Below are 12744 nucleotides of genomic sequence, written 5' to 3'. Positions count from 1 at the left end.
GTAGTATACAGCACAGAGCACAGCCCACAGAGTACTATATACAGCCCACAGTAGTATACAGCACAGAGCACAGCCCACAGAGAGCTATATACAGCCCACAGCAGTATACAGCACAGAGCACAGCCCACAGAGAACTATATACAGCCCACAGCAGTATACAGCACAGAGCACAGCCCACAGAGAGCTATATACAGCCCACAGCAGTATACAGCACAGAGCACAGCCCACAGAGAACTATATACAGCCCACAGTAGTATACAGCACAGAGCACAGCCCACAGAGAGCTATATACAGCCCACAGCAGTATACAGCACAGAGCACAGCCCACAGAGAACTATATACAGCCCACAGTAGTATACAGCACAGAGCACAGCCCACAGAGAGCTATATACAGCCCACAGTAGTATACAGCACAGAGCACAGCCCAGAGTACTATATACAGCCCACAGTAGTATACAGCACAGAGCACAGCCCACAGAGAGCTATATACAGCCCACAGTAGTATACAGCACAGAGCACAGCCCACAGAGAGCTATATACAGCCCACAGCAGTATACAGCACAGCCCACAGAGAACTATATACAGCCCACAGTAGTATACAGCACAGAGCACAGCCCACAGAGAAATATATACAGCCCACAGCAGTATACAGCACAGAGCACAGCCCACAGAGAAATATATACAGCCCACAGCAGTATACAGCACAGAGCACAGCCCACAGAGAACTATATACAGCCCACAGTAGTATACAGCACAGAGCACAGCCCACAGAGTACTATATACAGCCCACAGTAGTATACAGCACAGAGCACAGCCCACAGAGAACTATATACAGCCCACAGCAGTATACAGCACAGAGCACAGCCCACAGAGAGCTATATACAGCCCACAGTAGTATACAGCACAGAGCACAGCCCACAGAGAGCTATATACAGCCCACAGCAGTATACAGCACAGCCCACAGAGAACTATATACAGCCCACAGTAGTATACAGCACAGAGCACAACCCACAGAGAGCTATATACAGCCCACAGTAGTATACAGCACAGAGCACAGCCCACAGAGAACTATATACAGCCCACAGCAGTATACAGCACAGAGCACAGCCCACAGAGAACTATATACAGCCCACAGCAGTATACAGCACAGAGCACAGCCCACAGAGAACTATATACAGCCCACATCTCTTCTCTTCCTCCCCTCCCCTCCTCCGAGAATGGCCCCACAGTCCAGAAAAAAAAAAAACTCTCCTCACCTCTCCTCGTGCCCAGCGTTGCTTCCTGGTTCCTGCTCCTGTCTCAGCAGCTGCAGTCTGCCCGGGACACAGCAGGTGCGCGATGATATGACATCATCGCGCACCCGCAGTGTCAGAGGCAGAGCGGGGAATGATGGGAGAGGAGCGTCTGTAGACGCTCTCTCCTCCATCATTGCATTCAACTGTACCGGCGTCTATACGCCGGTATAGTTGAATGCGACGGCGGGGGCGGCGGATTGAGCGGCCCACCACTGGCACCGGCCCTTCTGGCATTTGCCAGAAGTGCCCTATGGCCAGTCCGGCCCTGATTCTACCTCTTTCTTTCCCACCCATAGGGGCCTACACCTATGGCTGGCACACTCCTGTATACACCGAAGATGTGGAAACTGAAGGCCACATGAGAGACTTCTGCCCTGATACAGTGCTGGATATCTATATCTTGGGACACTCTTTAAACTGTGAACATTACAGATGGCAGTATTGTTCTTATAGTGTTGCCTCTCTCTCACTTCTGAGACAGCCTCAGGACCTTCTATCCTCCACAAGCTAATGGTCAGTGCACATCAATACATTTTGAGTATATAGATTCTGGATGCTATATAACTGGACCTTCGCCTTGACCAAATGCAAATTCTCAATTTTTATATAACCGTTCTTCTTCTGTCCCACCCTCCCCATGTTTTGAATGCTACCTCTCCATATGGGTCTTTGGATTATGTATACTATGGATGACATGCCTGCTCTCCTAGTGCTATATTTTCACCACTCTGAAAATCTTGGACCATTTTGAGTTTCCCTTTCATGGATGTGACGGTGACTGTGCTTTCTTATACATATACTTTTACATTTTTCTAATAAATATTTTTCTATTGAGCATGAATGAATAGATGTCTGGTGCTTTCCTGTGTCAATAATTTTGCATATATACCCTGTGAGGTCTTCTTCTAGTGCTTCCTTGCACTTATTGTTTGGTTCTGCATGGTGGGTATATTTTCTTTGGACCACTTCCATCTCTGATTGGCCTCCGCCGTGCCTATATACTGTACATGGTCTCACATATATTCTCCACTCCTTTTTCTATTTGATATCACCTTATGGTCTTGTTTTTCTATTGCGTTATTCTCAGTGCATAGGCAATAGATTTCACTATATGGGTCTCCTTTAATTCTACATGGGCTGATTTTTCCTCAGAGGGACCAGGCTTACTGTTTCCACTACTTTACTAACCTATTTCAGTACCCTACAATTTAATGCTTTGGTCTCCTTACCAATTTGCACACACAGATAATTATATATATTTACTTATTTACTTATTATCTTCTTTATGGTCTGTTATGCACTTTTTCATTACCATCTTTTACTTTTCCTTAAGCCCCAGCGCCCTGACCCCATATTTACAAGCTTATACCTGTATATGTCTCTTCCTTATGGGACTACTCTCCTGGTACCAGTGGTACTACTCATACTCTATGTCCAGATGACACCATCCAGACTGGGATATGAGTTGTTCCACACACTACCCAAGTATGCCTCTAGATGTCTCCCGGGAGTTGCGCATGGGCCGGACTGTACCTTCCGCTACACAAGTGCCGCATTACAGTGCTTGTTTGATTGCCTCATACTCAGCTGCGCAGGTGTAGTCACAACTTCAGGGCATTGGATTCTGTCCGCATCCACGGCAGTCACATGATCAGCACTGGTAGATCATTTAACGCTAATCATCTAATTATTTAAACATGAGTGGAGGTGATCCTTCACACTTTCCCTGATGAAGCCATTCCTGACACGGTGATATGCATGGGTCTCTGCCCCTGATCCCTGCATGCCACTCGTTCTTGCACTCCTCCTTAGCTTGCAGCCTGAGTGTCAGTAGGTGCGACACTGTCATACCCTCTTTATTCTTTATTACTACCATTATTCTAGCACCTGGCTATGTCCTTTTTGATTTATTTGGGCAACCACTGCCCCAGTGCTGCGTGCATGCCCTGCTTTTCTCCACATGGTTTTCTTGGAGCACACACTGATTCCCATGTGTAAGCTTTGATTGGATTTGGATTCATATCTGGCCTCTTTTGGCTTTACATGTTATTACTATTCTGTGCTGGATGATTCTGGGTGCTATTAAAACCTACATGTTGCATGTTCTATTTTGGCATTCATATGCAGTGTTTGTTAGTCATTTTGGAGTGCTTATTATGATATTGTAATATATTGCTATATATGCAGTATATGGCTACAGGACTCTTTTTTTATTGGTTTTAGTTGATTTTATTTGTATATCTACCCTGTTTCTCTTTCTCGTGTTGATACATTTTGAGTATTACTATGTATTTCTGAGTGTGTGCAACATTTGTAGTTCTTTTTTTTCTTTCATTACATTGATGGAGAAACTCGACATGCATAAAAACAGACATGGAAGAAAAAAAGAAAAGAAGAGGAGGTGCTTCCCTTGAGAAAGCGGTAGCGAAACGTGCACCGTGGCAGCGTGGGGACTTCCAGCTTCACTTTAATATGGGTATGTAGCAGACTTTATTTATGATACACTACTGGTACTCATTTTGGGACATATGTGGAAGCCTGGGTGTTATGATCCGGTGACCTTGGAGCCGCATGAAACTTTCTCTGGAGTAGGTGGAAACTATACTGACCGCATATCCTGAACTAACACCGCAACTAGGGAGATGACGATTTTAACCTGCTGAATGGAATCACCAGAGGATCGAGGTCTCAAAGCAAAAAACAGTTTACAATTGTTTTTAAAACTCAAAAATTTGGACCTGTCACCAAAAAGAAATCAGGAGTAGGAATCTTCGGTTCTACAACAGGAGTCTGAACAGTATAATCAGAAATACCCTGTACCCTGGCAGCAAGCTGGTCTACACGAGAAGCTAATTCCTGAACATCCATGCTAGCACAAGACTCCTCAGCCACCTATAGATAAAGAGGGAAAAAAAGACAAAACAGACTGCAAAAAAAAAAAATGGCTCAACACCTTTCTTCCCTTCTTCTGAGACGCATTTAGCTCATTATTGGCCAGTTGTACTGTTATGATCCGGTGACCTTGGAGCCGCATGAAACTTTCTCTGTAGTAGGTGGAAACTATACAGATCCTGAACTAACACCGCAACTAGAAGTAGCCGTGGGGTGTGCCTAACAAACCCTAGACACCTCGACACAGCTGGAGGACTAAATACCCCTATAGATGGAAATAGGAATACTACCTTGCCTCAGAGCAGAACCCCAAAGGATAGGCAGCCCCCACGAATATTGACTGTGAGTAGGAGAAGAAAAGACACACGCAGGCAGAAAACAAGATTTAGCAAAAGAGGCCACTCTAGCTAAATAGGAAAGGATAGGACAGAATACTAGGCGGTCAGTATTAAAACCCTTCAAAAAATATCCACAGCAGATAATACAAAAAATTCCACAATCTAACTAAAGACGTGGAATGAATATCTGCAACCCCAGAGAATCCAACAAGACTGAGAAAATACTGACACAATCTAAGCTGGACAAGAAAACACAAAAGAATAGCACTGAATCATGAAGCACACAGCATGTGTGCAACAGAAAAAAAACCAGACACTTATCTTTGCTGATTTGGCAGAAAGGCAGGAGGAACCAGGCAGAGGACAAACACCTCCCAACAACAATTGACAACTGGCAAGGACTAATGAATCCTGCACACCTAAATACCCCAGTCAGAACTGCAATCAGCAGAAACACCTGACCAGGACTGCAACTAAGGGACAACTGCATTACCACCTACCACCACCGGAGGGAACCCAAAAGCAGAATTCACAACAGGCACAGACCAAATCAGCAGCATGGACATCAGAAGCAAAAACCTAAGAATTATCCTCCTAGCCATAACCCTTCCATTTGACAAGGTACTGAAGCCTCCGCCTCGAAAAACGAGAATCCAAAATCTTCTCAACCACATACTCCAACTCCCCACCAACCAACACAGGGGCCGGAGGATCAACAGAGGGAACAACGGGCACCACATACTTCCGCAATAAAGATCTATGGAAGACATTATGGATAGCAAAAGAGGCCAGAAGCGCCAATCGAAAAGACACCGGATTAATAATCCCAGAAATCCTATAAGGACCAATAAACCGAGGCTTAAACTTAGGGGAAGAAACCTTCATAGGAACATGACGGGAAGACAACCAAACCAGATCTCCAACCCGAAGCCGGGAACCAACACACCGACGACGGTTAGCAAAACGTTGAGCTTCCTCCTGAGACAACACCAAATTGTCCACCACATGAGCCCAAATCTGCTGCAACCTGTCAACCACAGAATCCACACCAGGACAGTCAGAAGGCTCAACCTGCCCAGAAGAAAAACGAGGATGAAAACTAAAATTACAAAAGAAAGGCGAAACCAAAGTAGCTGAACTAGCCCGATTATTAAGGGCAAACTCGGCCAATGGCAAAAAGGCCACCCAATCATCCTTATCAGCAGACACAAAGCATCTCAAATAGGTCTCCAAGGTCTGATTAGTTCGCTTGGTCTGGCCATTTGTCTGAGGATGAAATGCAGAAGAAAAACACAAATCAATGCTCAGCCTAGCACAAAAGGCCCGCCAAAACCTAGAAACAAACTGGGAACCTCTGTCGGACACAATATTCTCCGGAATACCATGCAATCGAACCACATGCTGAAAAAACAATGGAACCAAATCTGAAGAGGAAGGCAATTTAGGCAAAGGCACCAAATGAACCATCTTAGAAAACTGGTCACAAACAACCCAGATAACCGACATCCTCTGGGAAACCGGAAGATCAGAAATAAAATCCATAGAAATATGCGTCCAGGGCCTCTCAGGGACCGGCAATGGCAAAAGTAACCCACTAGCACGGGAACAACAAGGCTTGGCCCGCGCACAAGTCCCACAGGACTGCACAAAAGAACGCACATCACGCGACAAGGAAGGCCACCAAAAGGACCTACCAACCAAATCTCTGGTACCAAAAATACCAGGATGACCAGCCAACACGGAACAGTGAACCTCAGAAATCACTCTACTAGTCCATCTGTCAGGAACAAACAATTTCCCCACAGGACAGCGGTCAGGTCTGTCAGCCTGAAATTCCTGAAGAACCCACCATAAATCAGGGGAAATGGCAGAAAGGACCACCCCTTCTTTCAGGATGCTGACCGGTTCAAGGACCTCAGGAGAATCAGGCAAAGAACTCCTAGAAAGGGCATCAGCCTTAATATTCTTAGAACCCGGAAGATACGAAACCACGAAATCAAAACGGGAAAAAAACAAGGACCATCGAGCCTGTCTAGGACTCAGCCGTTTGGCAGACTCGAGGTAAATCAGATTCTTATGATCAGTCAGGACCACAATACGGTGCTTAGCTCCCTCAAGCCAATATCGCCACTCCTCAAACGCCCACTTCATAGCCAACAACTCCCGATTACCGACATCATAATTGCGTTCAGCAGGCGAAAACTTGCGGGAGAAGAAGGCACACGGTTTCATCAAGGAACCCACAGAATCCCTCTGAGACAAAACGGCCCCTGCCCCAATCTCAGAAGCATCAATCTCAACCTGAAACGGAAGGGAAACATCCAGTTGGCGCAACACCGGAGCAGAAGTAAATCGGCGTTTAAGCTCCTGAAAGGCAGAGACAGCCGCAGAGGACCAATTCGCCACATCAGCGCCTTTCTTCATCAAATCGGTCAAGGGTTTAACCATGCTGGAGAAATTAGCAATGAAACGGCGATAAAAATTTGCAAAACCCAAAAATTTCTGAAGGCTCTTCATGGATGTGGGTTGAATCCAATCATAAATGGCCTGAACCTTAACCGGATCCATCTCCATAGATGAGGGAGAAAAAATGAAGCCCAAAAAAGAAACCTTTTGCACCCCAAAGAGGCACTTAGACCCCTTCACAAACAAAGCATTGTCACGAAGGATCTGCAATACCATCCTGACCTGTTCCACATGAGACTCCCAATCATCGGAAAAAATCAAAATATCGTCCAAATATACAATCAAGAATTTATCAATATAAGTCCGGAAGATATCATGCATGAAGGATTGAAACACCGATGGAGCATTAGTGAGCCCGAATGGCATCACAAGGTATTCAAAATGGCCTTAGGGCGTATTAAACGCAGTTTTCCATTCATCACCCTGTTTAATACGAACAAGATTATATGCCCCCCGAAGGTCAATCTTAGTAAACCAACTAGCCCTCTTAATCCTAGCAAATAAATCAGAAAGCAAAGGTAAAGGGTATTGAAACTTGACCGTGATCTTATTCAAGAGGCGATAATCAATACAAGGTCTCAAGGAGCCATCCTTCTTAGCAACAAAAAAAAAATCCCGCTCCCAACGGTGAAGAAGATGGCCGAATATGCCCTTTTTCCAAAGACTCCTTAACATAACTCCGCATGGCGGTATGTTCAGGCACAGAAAGGTTGAAAAGTCGGCCCTTAGGAAACTTACTGCCTGGAATCAAGTCAATCGCACAATCACAGTTCCTGTGCGGTGGAAGGGAACTGGACTTGGGCTCATCGAATACATCCTGAAAATCAGACAAAAACTCTGGAATTTCAGAAGAGGAAGAAGAGGAGATTGACATCAAAGGAACATCATTATGAACCCCCTGACAACCCCAACTAGTCACAGACATAGACTTCCAATCCAACACAGGATTATGTACCTGCAACCACGGAAAACCCAGCACGATAACATCATGCAAATTATACAACACCAGAAATCGACAATCTTCCTGATGGGCTGGCGCCATGTGCATGGTCACCTGTGTCCAAAACTGAGGCTTATTTTTAGCCAAAGGTGTAGCATCAATCCCCCTTAAAGGAATAGGGTTCTGCAAAGGCTGCAAGGGAAAACCACAATGCCTGGCAAACTCAAAATCCATTAAGTTCAAGGCGGCGCCTGAATCCACAAACGCCATGATAGAGAATTATGACAATGAGCAAATCAAGGACAACGATAACAGAAATTTAGGTTGTACAGTACTGATGGTAGCGATCCTCTTTGTCCGCTTAGGGCAGACTGAAATGACATGAGAAGCGTCGCCACAATAATAACACAACCTATTCTGACGTCTGAGTCCTTGTCGTTCTGTCCTAGACAGAATCCTATCACACTGCATTGGCTCAGGAATTGGCTCTGAGGACGACGCCACAGCGCGCACAGTTCTACGCTCCCGCAAGTGCTGATCAATCTGAATGGCCAGAGACATAGAATCACTCAGACCGGAAGGCGTGGGAAACCCCACCATAACATCTTTAATGGATTCAGAAAGACCCTTTCTGAAAATTGCCGCCAAAGCATCATCATTCATTTAGTCAACACAGACCATTTTCTAAATTTCTGACAATACAATTCTGCCGCCTCTTGACCCTGAGACAGGGCCAACAAGGTCTTCTCCGCTTGATCCACAGAATTCGGTTCATCATATAATAATCCTAAAGCCTCAAAAAAGGAGTCTACATTAAGCAAAGCAGGATTCCCAGATTTCAGGGAAAATGCCAAATCCTGTGGATCACCACGCAGCAGGGAGATGACGATTTTAACCTGCTGAATGGAATCACCAGAGGATCGAGGTCTCAAAGCAGAAAACAGTTTACAATTGTTTTTAAAACTCAAAAATTTGGACCTGTCACCAAAAAACAAATCAGGAGTAGGAATCTTCGGTTCTAAAACAGGAGTCTGAACAATATAATCAGAAATACCCTGTACCCTGGCAGCAAGCTGGTCTACACGAGAAGCTAATTCCTGAACATCCATGCTAGCACAAGACTCCTCAGCCACCCATAGATAAAGAGGGAAAAAAAGACAAAACAGACTGCAAAAAAAAAAAAATGGCTCAACACCTTTCTTCCCTTCTTCTGAGATGCATTTAGCTCATTATTGGCCAGTTGTACTGTTATGATCCGGTGACCTTGGAGCCGCATGAAACTTTCTCTGTAGTAGGTGGAAACTATACAGATCCTGAACTAACACCGCAACTAGAAGTAGCCGTGGGGTGTGCCTAACAAACCCTAGACACCTCGACACAGCCGGAGGACTAAATATCCCTATAGATGGAAATAGGAATACTACCTTGCCTCAGAGCAGAACCCCAAAGGATAGGCAGCCCCCACGAATATTGACTGTGAGTAGGAGAAGAAAAGACACACGCAGGCAGAAAACAAGATTTAGCAAAAGAGGCCACTCTAGCTAAATAGGAAAGGATAGGACAGAATACTAGGCGGTCAGTATTAAAACCCTTCAAAAAATATCCACAGCAGATAATACAAAAAATTCCACAATCTAACTAAAGACGTGGAATGAATATCTGCAACCCCAGAGAATCCAACAAGACTGAGAAAATACTGACACAATCTAAGCTGGACAAGAAAACACAAAAGAATAGCACTGAATCATGAAGCACACAGCATGTGTGCAACAGAAAAAAAACCAGACACTTATCTTTGCTGATTTGGCAGAAAGGCAAGAGGAACCAGGCAGAGGACAAACACCTCCCAACAATTGACAACTGGCAAGGACTAATGAATCCTGCACACCTAAATACCCCAGTCAGAACTGCAATCAGCAGAAACACCTGACCAGGACTGCAACTCAGGGACAACTGCATTACCACCTACCACCACCGGAGGGAACTCAAAAGCAGAATTCACAACACCTGGGCACTACACTTATGCCTAAGTTAATTGGATAGTACTTGCCACATACTGGCACACGTTACCTGCATTTTATTTCCTTTTTCTGTATATGGAGTCCACAAACTATTCTAGAAAAATGTATGCTCCAAGAGGCAAATAGAGCTCCGTTCCTCCCGAGTCTCACTCTGTGGCTAAGCAGTACTGTACAGCAATATATAAGATATTTCTGCATTCAGCATAAATGGTGTGACAAATTTTGGTGCTATTTTTACCAATTTCCAAGTATTAAAATGTACAATTTGGGGCTAACACACACTTGGGGGGAGGGGGGTTCTGCTGTTCTGGCACCTCAAGGGCAATTTGACATGGTACCCTCAAACCAGTGCAGCAAAATCTGCACTGCAATATGAGCTTTTCACTATGCCTCAAAAGTAGTTTTCAACCACATATGGGGTATCGTTGTACTCAGTAGAAATTTCACAACAAATGTTGGTGTCTATTTTCTCCTGTTACCTTATGAAAATACAACATTTGGGGCTAAAATACATATTTGTTGGAAAAATGTGATTGTATTTACTTTCACAACTCAACATAAACTTTTGTAAAACACCTGGTGTCCGCTAATTATTCCAGCAAATTTATTTTTCATTCAAAAAATTAAATAACACTACTTTTATTCCAAGCCCTGCTGTGCACCCAAACAGTAGTTTTCCTCCACATATTAGGTATCAGCGCACTCAGGAGAAATTGCACAACTAATTTTATGGTGCAATTTCTACCTTTATGAAAATGCTAAATTTGAAGTAAAAAAACATTTTTTGTGGAAAAAAATTGATTTTATTATTTTCACGGCTCAACGTTATAAACTTCTGTGAAGCATCTGGGGGTTCAAGGTGCTTAATACACAAATAGATAATTTCCTGAGGGATCTAGTTTCCAAAACAGTGTCATTAATAGGGGGGTTTCCACTGTTTAGGCACATCAGAGGCTCTCCAAACGCGACATGGTGTCCGCTAATTATGTCAGTAAATTTTACTTTTAAAAAATCAAATCCTTTCCATCCGAGCTCTGACGTGCACTCAAACAGTGTTTTTTCCCCACATATTGGGTATAGGCATGGTCCATTTTCTCCTGTTACCCTTGTGAAAGTTCATAAAATTGGGTCTAAAGGTAAATTTTTGTGAAAAAATGTAAAATGTTTTTTTTCCTTCCACATTCCATTAATTCCTGTGAAGCACCTAAATAAACTTCTTGGATGTGGTTTTGAGAACCTTGATGGGTGCAGTTTTTAGAATGACATCACTATTGGGTATTTTCTGTTATACAGGCACCTCAAAGTCACTTCAAATGTAATGTTCACCCTAAAAAATTGTTTTGTAAATTTTGTTGTAAAAATAATAAATCGCTGGTCAATTTTTAACCCTTACAACTTCCTAACGAAAAAATTATGTTTCAAAAATTGTGCTGATGAAAAGTAGACATGTGTGAAATGTTATTTATTAACTATTTTGCGTGACATGACTCTCCGATTTAAGGGCATAACATTTTTTGCCAAATTTCCGATTTTTTCACAGACAACCGTAAGTCATATCAAATACATTTTTACCAATATCATGAAGTACAATATGTCAAGAAAAAACATTCTCAGAATCAGTGGGATCCATTGAAATGTTCAAGAGTTAGGACCTCATAAAGTGATCAGAATTGAAAAAAAATGGCCTGGTCAGAAAGATAAAAACATGTTTTGGGGTTAAGGGGCTAGGTTAAAAATGCTGCATAAACCAGTGCAGCATTAGCAAAACAAACACAGCCTTTCTGGCCTAAAGGGAAATCAAAATCATAACTTATGGCACCGTCGGTGTTGCAGCAGGGATACACCCACTCAGGATCAAACAACAAAAAAGCTCAGCTTTCCTTATCATGAAAACACAGCTCTTGAGCTTGCATATCGAGATGCACCCAACACTGAATGAACCAGAAGGCTGTGTATTCATCCTCTGGACTACATCCACTCTACAGATGTTTATTCAACCTAGCCCTTTTTGGCACACTTTTTGGGATTATGGTAAACCCTGCTATCCTCAGCAGATCGAGCATGGCCTGGACCTTCAGCAGATGACTTCCCAAATCCAGGCTCAATATCACAATATTGTCAATGTAAGCTGCAGTGTACTTTTTGTAAGGGACTATGATACAATCCATGGCCCTCTGAAAGGTAGGTATGGCTTTTTGTAGCCAAAACGGCATTCTGGTATACTGGAAGCAACAGTCAGGTGTAGGAAAGGCTTCCTTCTCCTTGACACTTTGAGAAAGGAGGATCTGCCAGTAACCTTTTGTTAGGTCCAGGGTGGTGATGTATCTGGCTGAGCCTAGCCTCTCGACGTGGGGTATCAGATAAATACCTCCTTTAGTTTCCTGTTTTCACTGCAGAAATGCCACTCTCCATTAGGCTTTGGCATGAGGACAATGGGGCTGGACCAGCCTCTCTTTGACTCCTCAATGACACTCAGTCTCAACTTTCTCCTCGCCTCCTTCAAATCACATCACAGTGGGCTTTGGGTATTCTATACTTTTGGTTCACCCACACATGTGGTTCTGTCAGGATTTCATGTTCAACAACTTGCGTACATTCTGTCAACTTCAAAAACATGCCCCAGTTCCACTGAAGCAGTTCTCTGCACTTTTATTTCTGGGCTGGTGACAGTGCCTCTGCCATTATGACATCTACTACCTTGGCCTCAGGACTGGCCCCAGGCATGTAGCTTCCACGGGTTCCTTGTCTCGCCATGGTTTAAGCAGGTTGATGTGGTACACTTGGTACAGCTT

The sequence above is a fragment of the Ranitomeya variabilis genome, chromosome 6 (assembly GCF_051348905.1).
Source record: "Ranitomeya variabilis isolate aRanVar5 chromosome 6, aRanVar5.hap1, whole genome shotgun sequence".
Lineage (NCBI taxonomy): Eukaryota > Metazoa > Chordata > Amphibia > Anura > Dendrobatidae > Ranitomeya > Ranitomeya variabilis.
This window is presented reverse-complemented; position numbering follows the sequence as displayed.